Raw genomic sequence first — 10,499 nt, 5'->3', positions numbered from 1 at the left:
TTCAATTCTTTCTCGGGATGCTGGATTTCCACGACAGATTATTGAAGAACAGGGCACAGTTACCAGCTGTCTGTACCAGCTCTTTCAGAAGGACGCCACGTGGAGATCGAAGACAAAGCATTTGACAAGCTTGAAACAATGCTGCTTATTGAGCCCGTACTGGCACACTACCGTGAACAGAAGGAGCTTGTTGTCTTTTGTGGCACTTCACGTGCCATACAGCATAGGAGCTGTTCTGTCTGAACGTGATGACCAGAATGAAGAAGCGCCAATCGCTTTTGCATCTAGGACGCTAGGGCCGGCAGAACACAATTATGTTCAGTTGGACAGAGATGGGTTTAAATGAATAAATGAATGATCTTTATTGCACTCATATCTTATACAAAATAAGCACAAACTGTATTGTCCCATAGCCAAAGGCTAGTGCGGGTCCCATTGAAAGTATACATAACTAAAACTGTAATAGGTTTAATTAAATATAAACAGAAGTAAACAATTCAAATTTGATATTATCTCACAAGAAGTAATGTTTATCTGCTAACAACAGTCACTTGAATTCGATTGAACATAGAAAAAAGGGAAATTACATAACTTGTAGTAGACACAAATATTTGGTGATTAGTGGCGTACAGAATTGAAGAATGATACTTGTAGTTGCAAGTATTATTAGTAGTTATTTTATATGGCTTTATAAAGAGAACAAGGGTATTGAAACATCTTTCAAAGAAAACATCTTGCAATGAAAACATTGAATACCTAAAGGGCAATATATATATATATATATATATATATATATATATATACATAATTCAAAATTACAACCTAAAGTATCAGTCAACTCAAGCAGAGAAAATTGCTTCAAAGTAGTATTTTTTATATGATCTGGAAAAGTTCTGGGTATTCTTTATATACCGCGGTATGCCATTCGAAACTTTCCCTCCGGTATATTGTAGTAGACGTTTGCTATAGGCGTTTTTGTGGGCAGTATATTGAAGTTGTTGAAAGTTTGGTTCCTCGTTTGGCGTTGGGGAATACACAGTAATGAAATTGGGAATGGTTCATTGTTCCCAGCGACACCGTTAATACATGTAGCTAATTTTAGTTCCCGCATAAAATCGAATGGTAAGATCTTTAACCTAGAGAAAAGTGGTTTGCTATGTTCGTAGTATGGTGAGAAAGTAATCGTACGTATAGCCCGTTTTTGCAGCCACCGTATTGGCTCAAGATAAGAATCACACGTCGAACCCCAGGATTCTACGCAGTACAGAAGGTGGCAGTTAACGAAAGCAAAATAGAAAGTGCGCAAAATTGTAGTGTCAAAATATTCACGTGCTTGCAAAAGGACGTAACAACTTGAAGCTAGTTTCGAGCTGACTGCGTCTATTTGACTCTGCCAATTTAAACAGCTGCCTAGAACAACACCTAGCTAAGTAAAAGAATCAGTACATTCCAGGAAGAAATTATTGATGTAGAGTTGTATATCATGTGGAGTAGAATTTGTACGGGAGTGGAATGTTTTTTTTTTTTTGGAATTGATGGTAAGCCTGTTAGCTGTAAACCAATAGGCAAGCTTAGCTAGTTCAGTATTCATCTGTTCTATGTCTGACAGATTTTTGCCGGTAATAGTTAGGGCAGTGTCATCAGCATACATAACCATCTCGGCAGTTGTTAGTACTAGAGGCAAGCCATTTATGTATAGCAACTAAAGTAACGGACCTAATACGGAACCTTGTGGCACACCTGTTTAAGTGGACTGGAGAGAAGAAGTAATGTTACTGATAATTACCATCTGTTGTCGACCTTGAAGGTAACTCTGGAAAAAGTTCGTCATAGTGTTGCGAAAACCATATCTACGTAATTTGTAAAGTGAGATGTCATGGTCTACTGTGTCGAACGCTTTTCTGAGGTCCAGAAAGTCCACTGCGGTGAACTTGCTATCTTGGAGGGCAGTATTTGAAACTTGGCTTATTGTGAGCACTGCTGTACTTGTAGAGCGCATTGGCCGGAAGCCATGTTGGTGCGGACATAACACATAATATTTGCTCAAAAAGGAAAGCATACGTTTCGAAATTATTTTTTCGAAGATATTGTTAAGTACACTCAGTACACAGATCGGGCTGTAGCAAGAAAGATCGGACCTATCTCCCTCTTTGTAAACAGGGGTGACTTTGGCTATCTTGAGTATTGATGGGTATTGACCGGCATATAATGAGTGGTTGAAGAGGTTACATAATGCTTCTCCAATTAAATCAATGTTCTCTTTTATAACGCGCGCTGGAATCTCGTCATGACCCGGCGTTTTGCTAATTACTAGTTTACTCACAATAAGCAGAATTTATTTAATATCTATGCTGTTTATAACAAAGCTATTTGGTAAGGATGTTGGTTCATACAGCGCTTTGTTAAGAATACGCAGCATTTTGGCTAACGAAGGACCAACATTTGTAAGATAAGTATTAAAGTCGTTGACAGTGTCCTCAGTGACATTGTCGGGTAGCGTTTTGTCAGCACGAGTATGCCCGATTGCTTCGTTCATTATTTGCCAAGTTATGCGCGAGTTATCGGAAGCTTGCGCAATAAGGTTCAAATAATAGTCTTTTTTTTACATTTACGCAACATGGCTACCGATTCGTTACGAGCAGTTTTATACTCGTGTAGTAGGTGATCATTGTGCTTATCACGTTTCCACTTATGATGCCAGTACTCTTTAGCCTTAAGCGTCCTTAATAAACCTTGGGTCATCCTAGGACAGATTGGCGTTTCATATGAGCGTCTACGGATGACTTTTTTCGAGGTATGTATGGCTTCCGTAATAACAATTATTAGATTAGCAAACTCCTGGTCTACCTCATCATGATAAACCTCATGCCATCTAAAAGAGCGTAAGAAATAATGAACCCTTGAGTAATCAATTCTTTAAGAAGTAACCTTCCTCTGATGACTTATTATAGGCCCTCCATCCACAGTGACAAAAGTTGGCATGTGATCAGTGACAAGCTCATTAAGAACACCTGCTGTTATGTTGTTAGGAATGTTTGTGAGGGCATGGTCCAACATAGTTTCTGTTGTACTTGTTACTGGAGCAGGCGCAGTGATCAGATTGCGGAAATTATAGGATTGTATAAGGGAAGAGTAGTCCTTATAACTAGCACTAAAGGCATCAATGTTTATATACCCAAGAATAATAACCCGAGTACGAGCATTCCTTGCCAGGGTAGACAGAATGCCCTCAAGTTTTTCAAAAAAACAGCTAGTATCGGCGTTTGGTGGCCGATACACCACGCCAACAACAACAGAGCATTCTATCTTTACAAAAAGTGCTTCTATATATGGGAGGCTGCACGTGAATTCAGATGGTAAAGATAAGCGGAGTCCGTTCTTTACGAAAACAAGCAACGCCTCCACCGCGAGAGTTAGATACACGTGGCTGAGATATCAATTTATAGCCTGGTATGGTAACTGTTTCATCCTTTCTCAGCCAGGTTTCTGTAGCTGCTATTACGTCAAAATGTTTGCCATGCCACGAGATAGACAAGAGAAGAAGATTGAGATCTTTTCTTATACTGCGTGTATTACAGCGGAAAAGAGATATTTCCTTTCGGATTCGATGTGTGACTCAGGCATAAAAAGAGGTAATTTATTTTATTAAGGTCATCAATACATGACACATGTAGTACTCGGGAGTTCTCACTTTTACGCATTAGTATCCTTCCATCGATAAACCTAAATATTACCCATGTACTCAAATGATGCAGGCGTCATGTCGAGTTAACATCATTTGGAGTTAGGCGCCATCCTCCAAAGTTGGTTTAGGTTGCACTAGCCAGGACTACTCTCCTCGCAAGCATAAGGGATACATATCAATTAACCACTTCTTATGTTGATAATATCCATATTGCTGTTGGAATTGTTACGGAACTCTTAACAACTGGTTATATAAAACACATGTGACTGTGTGTGCGTACAACATTTGTGCATATCTTTAGCATCATTTTGACTTGATTGCTTTCAATATGGTGCATTCTGCCAAGCTGATGCAGCGCCAATGCACTCTCGTGTGCTGTCGCAATCAGTGGCTGACGTATTTCCCTTGTTGTTCGGCGCCCGGAATTGGCAGCGGTTTGGACTGTACATGGCACAGTTCTTTGAGTTTACAGGCCTCGTATAGTGCATTTGTCTTTAACTTGCCCCAGGCTGGTGTAACATGAGTAGACGTCAGCAGGTCCAAGTTATGGATGCCAGTCCTATTAAAATGAAGGGAACCACAAATAACACTCAAGATAGCTTCTGCTACATTGCAGTGCTGCGAAATAGATTATCTGGGAAGCACGTGTCGAGCATGTTTGGCAAAGTCGCACGTAAAGGTTTGCTGTTTAGTAACCTGTGATGTTGGCTCACTTTCTGAGACATGCCTGTTACACAGTTATCTTGAACATTTTGTTGGCACGTCAATGTTCCCGGTTTTGAGAATTTATTTCGCTCTGTATGAATGAGTCTTCAGCAGTGATTCTGGCATGAACCAAACAGCATGAAGAGACCAAGGTGAACCATAGAATTACTTTTTCACTCATTTGTAACTTCAGCTACTTATACAAAATATTTGTGTGCAGTCAGTCTTGAGCTACTTGCTTGAGGAGAGGCAAATTAAAAAAAATGCTGCGAAAACTTTTCGCACAAATATTTTTGGTGGTGCAGCTTCTGGTACTACCATCAGAGTTTACGAACAATTTCTGTTGACACAGTAGCCCCATTGAATCATACTAGAGGCACCAGAAGCATCAGTGCATTTGAATGCTGGTTGCTGCAGCATTAAAAGCCATAAGCCGAAAGTGGCGAAGGGAAAATTAGAACCACCTCTAATGTTTGTTTGTTTATGAGTTTTGGACACCATGGATTCGAATAGTGTGTATGCTATGCCTGAGAGTGTGAGAAGGCCAGTTGCTGTAAGAGGCAATACTTGTGATAGCGACAGATCGGTATCACCATTTGATAGTGAGTGCAAATTTTTGCATGCCTTTTTGTAACCTGTTTGATTATGACCATGTGACTACGTGCACTTGCAAATGTCTGCATCATGAATATATATTGTAGGGTGATGATAAATTAAAGCTGAAAGTTGGCGCCTGTTCATGTTCATTCTTGCCAAGTCCCTGCCGAGTCTCTAAGCACATACCAGTTTTACCTTCAAGTGTGAACCAAAGCGCCCAGCTACAAGTTTCATCACTGTAGAAAACATTGATGGAAATTTATATCGCGTTGTTTTGCTATCTGTATGCTTGGCTGGTGTTTTATACAATTGAATAAAATGAGAAAACTGCTCCTTGCCTGTTCACATGTAGCAACATTGCAGTCATATGTTTGCAACGCTCAGAGTTTCTAGCCTTGCAGGAGCAGTGGCCCTGCAGAAGAAAGTAGGTTATGCACATAAGCAACCTTTGAGAACATGGTAACACTTCTTCCAAATAAAGATTGCACTACTGCGTTAGTCACCTAGGCTCAGAAAGGAAAGCTGCTTCCAGATGGCGGATGGGCTGTCAAACTTGGTCCACTATATCCTCACATGCACCAAAACCACCCAAAGTTTATCTAAAAATGCTTTAATTGGGTCAGGTATAAAAGCATAAAATCTGCAAACTGATTTTAGGTATTTCTACTACTGCGGTTTTGTTTACAACAAAAAATTTGCTTGCTTTGGGTAACGTTTCATCATTTAGGAGTGCCATAATTATAGTGGTCTAAAATTCAGTTAAGAACACTGCTTGATCACTTGCATCATACACACAGTTTATCGCCGCTGTGCATGGATTTCGAGTGTTTGATAGATTGAAAAAAATACAATAAAATTTTGAAGTACAGAAGTGCAGCTCGCAATGCAAGAAAAATGGCAAGGTATAGCCTATTTTATACTCAACGGAATACCAGGAGCGCATTACAACAAGTTTTCACTGTAACGTACACCAATTATTGCTTGGGTTTTGGCTATTCGTGGCGCTTTTTTCTAACTCACATAGGTTGTACGATAGTGCTTTCAACTCCCCCCCCCCCCCCAAGCATCTTGCTTTGTTTTCGTTGCTGAGGCAGGCGAAACAGAATAAGCAAATTTCATGGGTGGCACGCTGAAGCGCACGTCATTCACCTCGCAGGCTCATTGCATAGGAACGTAACAAGGTCCACAGCTCCGCGCCGTCGCTAGCTATCTAATCTCTATCTTATATCGTGCACTAACTACCTTCTATCATAATCCAATTTGCAAGCGAGAACATCGTACTTTTTCTGGCCTACTCCGAAAACGCAGACAGACATATCGTCGATTTTATAGATATTGTGTGGTAACATAAGCGCGTACGCACTTATTGTTCTCCACGGCATGATGTCGAGCACGTACGCATTACTTATTGAACATGCTAGTCATCGATATTTATATAGTGTATGTGACTGTTCGGTGTAGACATATGCGCAGCCACTGTGACCGCACAAAGCTCACGTAGTACGTACCTTGATGCGACTGTTAACATCGAAAACAAGCTCCAGCTCATGAGGCTTCCCTCGAACTTGGGACGTTTGCAGGCAGAGTCCTTGAATGGCAACGGCGTCGATGTTGCATGCTTTGACGCCACAACAAATAAGGTGGCCGGTGTTCAAAACCTCTTCTCCCTCGACGAGACACCGAATCCTTTTTTCAGAAGCTTCGAGGTGTGCCATAATATTTGCTAGTGATAGCTGCTTCGTAAAACGCAGCGGCATTTTACAGCCGTTAAGAATCAACTCTGACCGATACTACTAAAGGCCGGCCTGCTACGACACGCTGCGTGCAAAGAACAAGTTGATCATCTCTCGGGCCTCCATCTTGAATCGCCACGCGCGCCACCTATAGTTCGTGTGCGTAGCGAATGCTGGAGGACGGAGGTGCGACTTCCGGCCACGGCTGCCGCATTCAAATGGGGGTAAACTGCAAAGAACATCCATATGGCAGTAGCGGCACGTATAACTCTATCAATTGTATATGATCGTGCTTTCACGCATGGGCTGTAGAGTGGTATCAGGTTTCCTAGAATGTTGCAGAAATTAAGTGTGATGCTTTTTTATGCAGCTCATTCAATTCATGAGTGCTGCTGGTGCCGTGCGAAACTGAAAATGCGTGGGCTTACCAAGCATGTCGACACGGGAAAAAATCATTATTTGTGTACAGTCTAATAATTGATTGATATGTGGGGTTTAACGTCCCAAAACCACCATATGATTACGAGAGACGTCGTAGTGTAGGGCTCCGGGAATTTCGACCAACTGGGGTTCTTTAACGTGCACCCAAATCTGAGCACACGGGCCTACAACATTTCCGCCTCCATCGAAAATGCAGCTGCCGCAGCCGGGAATCGAACCCGCGACCTGCGGGTCAGCAGCCGAGTACCTTAGCCACTAGACTACCGCGGCGGGGCTGTGTAGAGTCCAAGTTAATCTATAAAGCAAGACTGTTTGGGAAGCAGAGCTCCTTGTATTCATGACAAATTGGTAGTACGAAACAACACGAGACACACACGGAAGTGTGCGGAGCATCGTACGAGTGCCTGGCGATAAAAAAAGAGAGGCTTTTACTCTACACCAATAAAAAAAGAAATGTCACTCCCGCATTGCTTGCATCAATCTTAGGTAAAAGCAACCACTCGCGACTGACCGCGGCTGGCTAGGGTCAGCGTGCGCATGCGCGCGTGCAAGACCCCCGTGATTGAGGAGAAACTTGAACACTGAGGGAGGAACGTTGCTCATTTGGTCCTTGCGCGAGAGGCCACGACGGGTAAAGCGCTCGAAAGGGAAGAAGTCCCTGTGCCCCATTCTTGCTCCCCCCCCCTTTTTTTTTAAGAGAGCAATGCCTTGTTTCTGTTCAGACGTTGAAGTTTTTGAGAGCTAAATGGTGGTGTTTTTCTGTCTGGTACATCGTTTTCTGTAGAAATAGTTGTGATGCGCGTTCCTTGCAAACATTCAGTGTGGTCTCCATGACTCACTAATTTGTTTGTTGTGTCATTGGGAAAACGAACGTCGATGTCCTTGCTAACAATGCTTATTTGTTCAAATAATGCGGCTTGCGATCATTGCGGCAGCGATGAAACGATAGAGCACGTTCTGTGTCACTACCCTCTTTACAGCGTGCAACGACAGCTGCTAGCTGCTGCGTTAGCCCGCCTTGACGACAGCTCCTTGTCAGAACAGTAAGGGCCCGAAAATCGACACGATCTGTCTTCGCACAGAAAATCAATAAAGGCCTTATTTAACTCTTTGCATGGTAGTGGCCTCTCGAATGGACTAATGCACTCCCGCTCTCTTTTTCTTTTTTGCGCATCTATTTTGCCCATCGCTTTCTTTCTCAGTTCTTCCCCATTCCCCTTATCCTTTGTGGAGGGTAGCAAAACAGATGCCCCAATTTCTGTGAAACCTTCCTGCCTTTCTCTCATTTTTTTCTTCCTTTATGTACTAAGCCTAATGATTTAGAAATATCTAAAACAAGGGCCAAGCCTAACTTGTGTCGGGGTAGCATCGGCATTTGGTATATATGTACATATTCACATTATCGAAGTTAGGCTGACGTGGGTAATTGTGCGAGGAGGTATAGCCTGATAAGAATTCTTTCGAATACTTTTTGCTGCACTATTTCTAGCATTTTTCTACACCGAGCATTTCCTCAGTTGTCGTTGCTATGTTTTTGAGTTTCTGAACACAACACTTTTTCCTGCACCCTTCTTAGGTAAGACATCTGTAAGAAGAAGCCCTTCCTAGTGCATTTCTGCATGAAAGTACCTATTTTTCCGCTCATGCCTACACCAATGTCTTTTCGCAGGTGACGCAAATCCATGTGCTCGCACAAATCTTCGAAATTATTCTTTTTATTATTGTCTTTCAACGTCCACGCTGCACAAAGTTTCTATCAATGACAAGAATAATCGTTTATCTGTACACGGTGAAAAACAGAATTACATAATGCATCGGAGAATGATGTCACACGTGTACGAAAGTACAACTTCAGTGGCGGTGGCCTCTGGAAGCGCTGCTATCTCTTAGAATATGGCAAGTGACCTAAACCCAGAATTGTTCAACGAAGACCGACCAATTGTTGTGACAATAAGGATAAAGGAATCTTTACTCACTTCTTCGCACGGAGCCCTGGAAAATAGAATTCATTGAAGTCAGTCCTGAGGTGTGCTGGGAATCTCTTGGAATATTGACATTTGGTGTAACAAGAACATTATTGTTATATTTTTCTGTTGCTCAACAACTTCGCACCGCTCACATTATGCTGTCTTCTGTGTTCACACAAGTTGTTTCACCTCTTTTAGAGGTTGTATATGTTAGGTCCCCTATCCATGGCGGACACGCATTCTTGATCTGTACGCACATATGCTTTCAATGTTCGTAAACACGTCTTATGCACGTGTGCTTCCACATACACTCAGTGGCACATACTCGATGGTATTCGATTCGGTGGCCTACGACATACTCGAACTGTAGTGGACGACATACTCTATTCAGTAGCATACGGTAACTTCTGGGCATCCCATAAACCAGAAGCCATCAGCTTTGTAATGCTACCTGCTTTCTGGTCAGCTTCCATCGCGATTCCTGGCTGATCAATGAATCAAACTTCTGACCCATATATCGAACAAAGCTTCCCGGTGGGCTAACCCTTTGTCCGCTACCGCACAGAACACGAAATATACAAAGCTTATGGACAACTTACCTCTGCGAACTTTTGTTTCATTTTTAATCTGCTGACACTTTCATTTTTTCTCCATTTAGTAATATTTGTACTACATTGTTGTTCTGGTATTTGCGCTTTCATTATTATCATGTTTGTTATATTGTCTGCATTTTGCACTGCAGGTGGTGCCTAACGCTGGTACTCCCGACTTTTTACCAGTACAGTAAAACCTCTCTGTGCACTGTTTTTTGAGGCGCCCTTTGTATTGTTTTGTAAGACATGGCAATTATTGGAATCGTGGACTGTATTTCATTTTTTTCTCTTTGTGAATCAACGCGTTTGTGTTGAACACTATCTTTCTTTGTAATTCGTTGAACATCTTGTACTTTTGTACTTCCTGCCCGTTTGATATGTTTACTTCACCGCCAACCTGCACGAAGTCTGGCATTCTAACCATCAGTGTTCGCCTAAATAAATAAATAAATAAATGAATAAATAAATAGATAAATAAATAAATAAATAAACACATAAATAAATAAATATATAAAAAATAAATAAATAAATAAACACTCGGCATATCCCTCCTACCTTGGGAACCAACTTCATACGAATCATGCAGATGGAAGGTGATGGTGTTGTATAATATTGTGCTAAGCGTTATTAACTGGCGCTAGAGATGACAAAAGTTAGAAAGCCGCATATGTTTCACTTAACCAGCTGATTGCATATCAGTAACGAATTCAACAAAAGCGTGTGTACTATAAACACCAGAAGCGGTAAACTAATACGAAACGCTGGGTCTCGCGAAGAT

This window comes from Rhipicephalus microplus, chromosome 6, assembly GCF_043290135.1.
Source record: "Rhipicephalus microplus isolate Deutch F79 chromosome 6, USDA_Rmic, whole genome shotgun sequence".
Classification (NCBI taxonomy): Eukaryota; Metazoa; Arthropoda; class Arachnida; order Ixodida; family Ixodidae; genus Rhipicephalus; species Rhipicephalus microplus.
The sequence above is the reverse complement of the archived record's forward strand: the minus strand, read 5'-3'. Positions refer to the sequence as shown.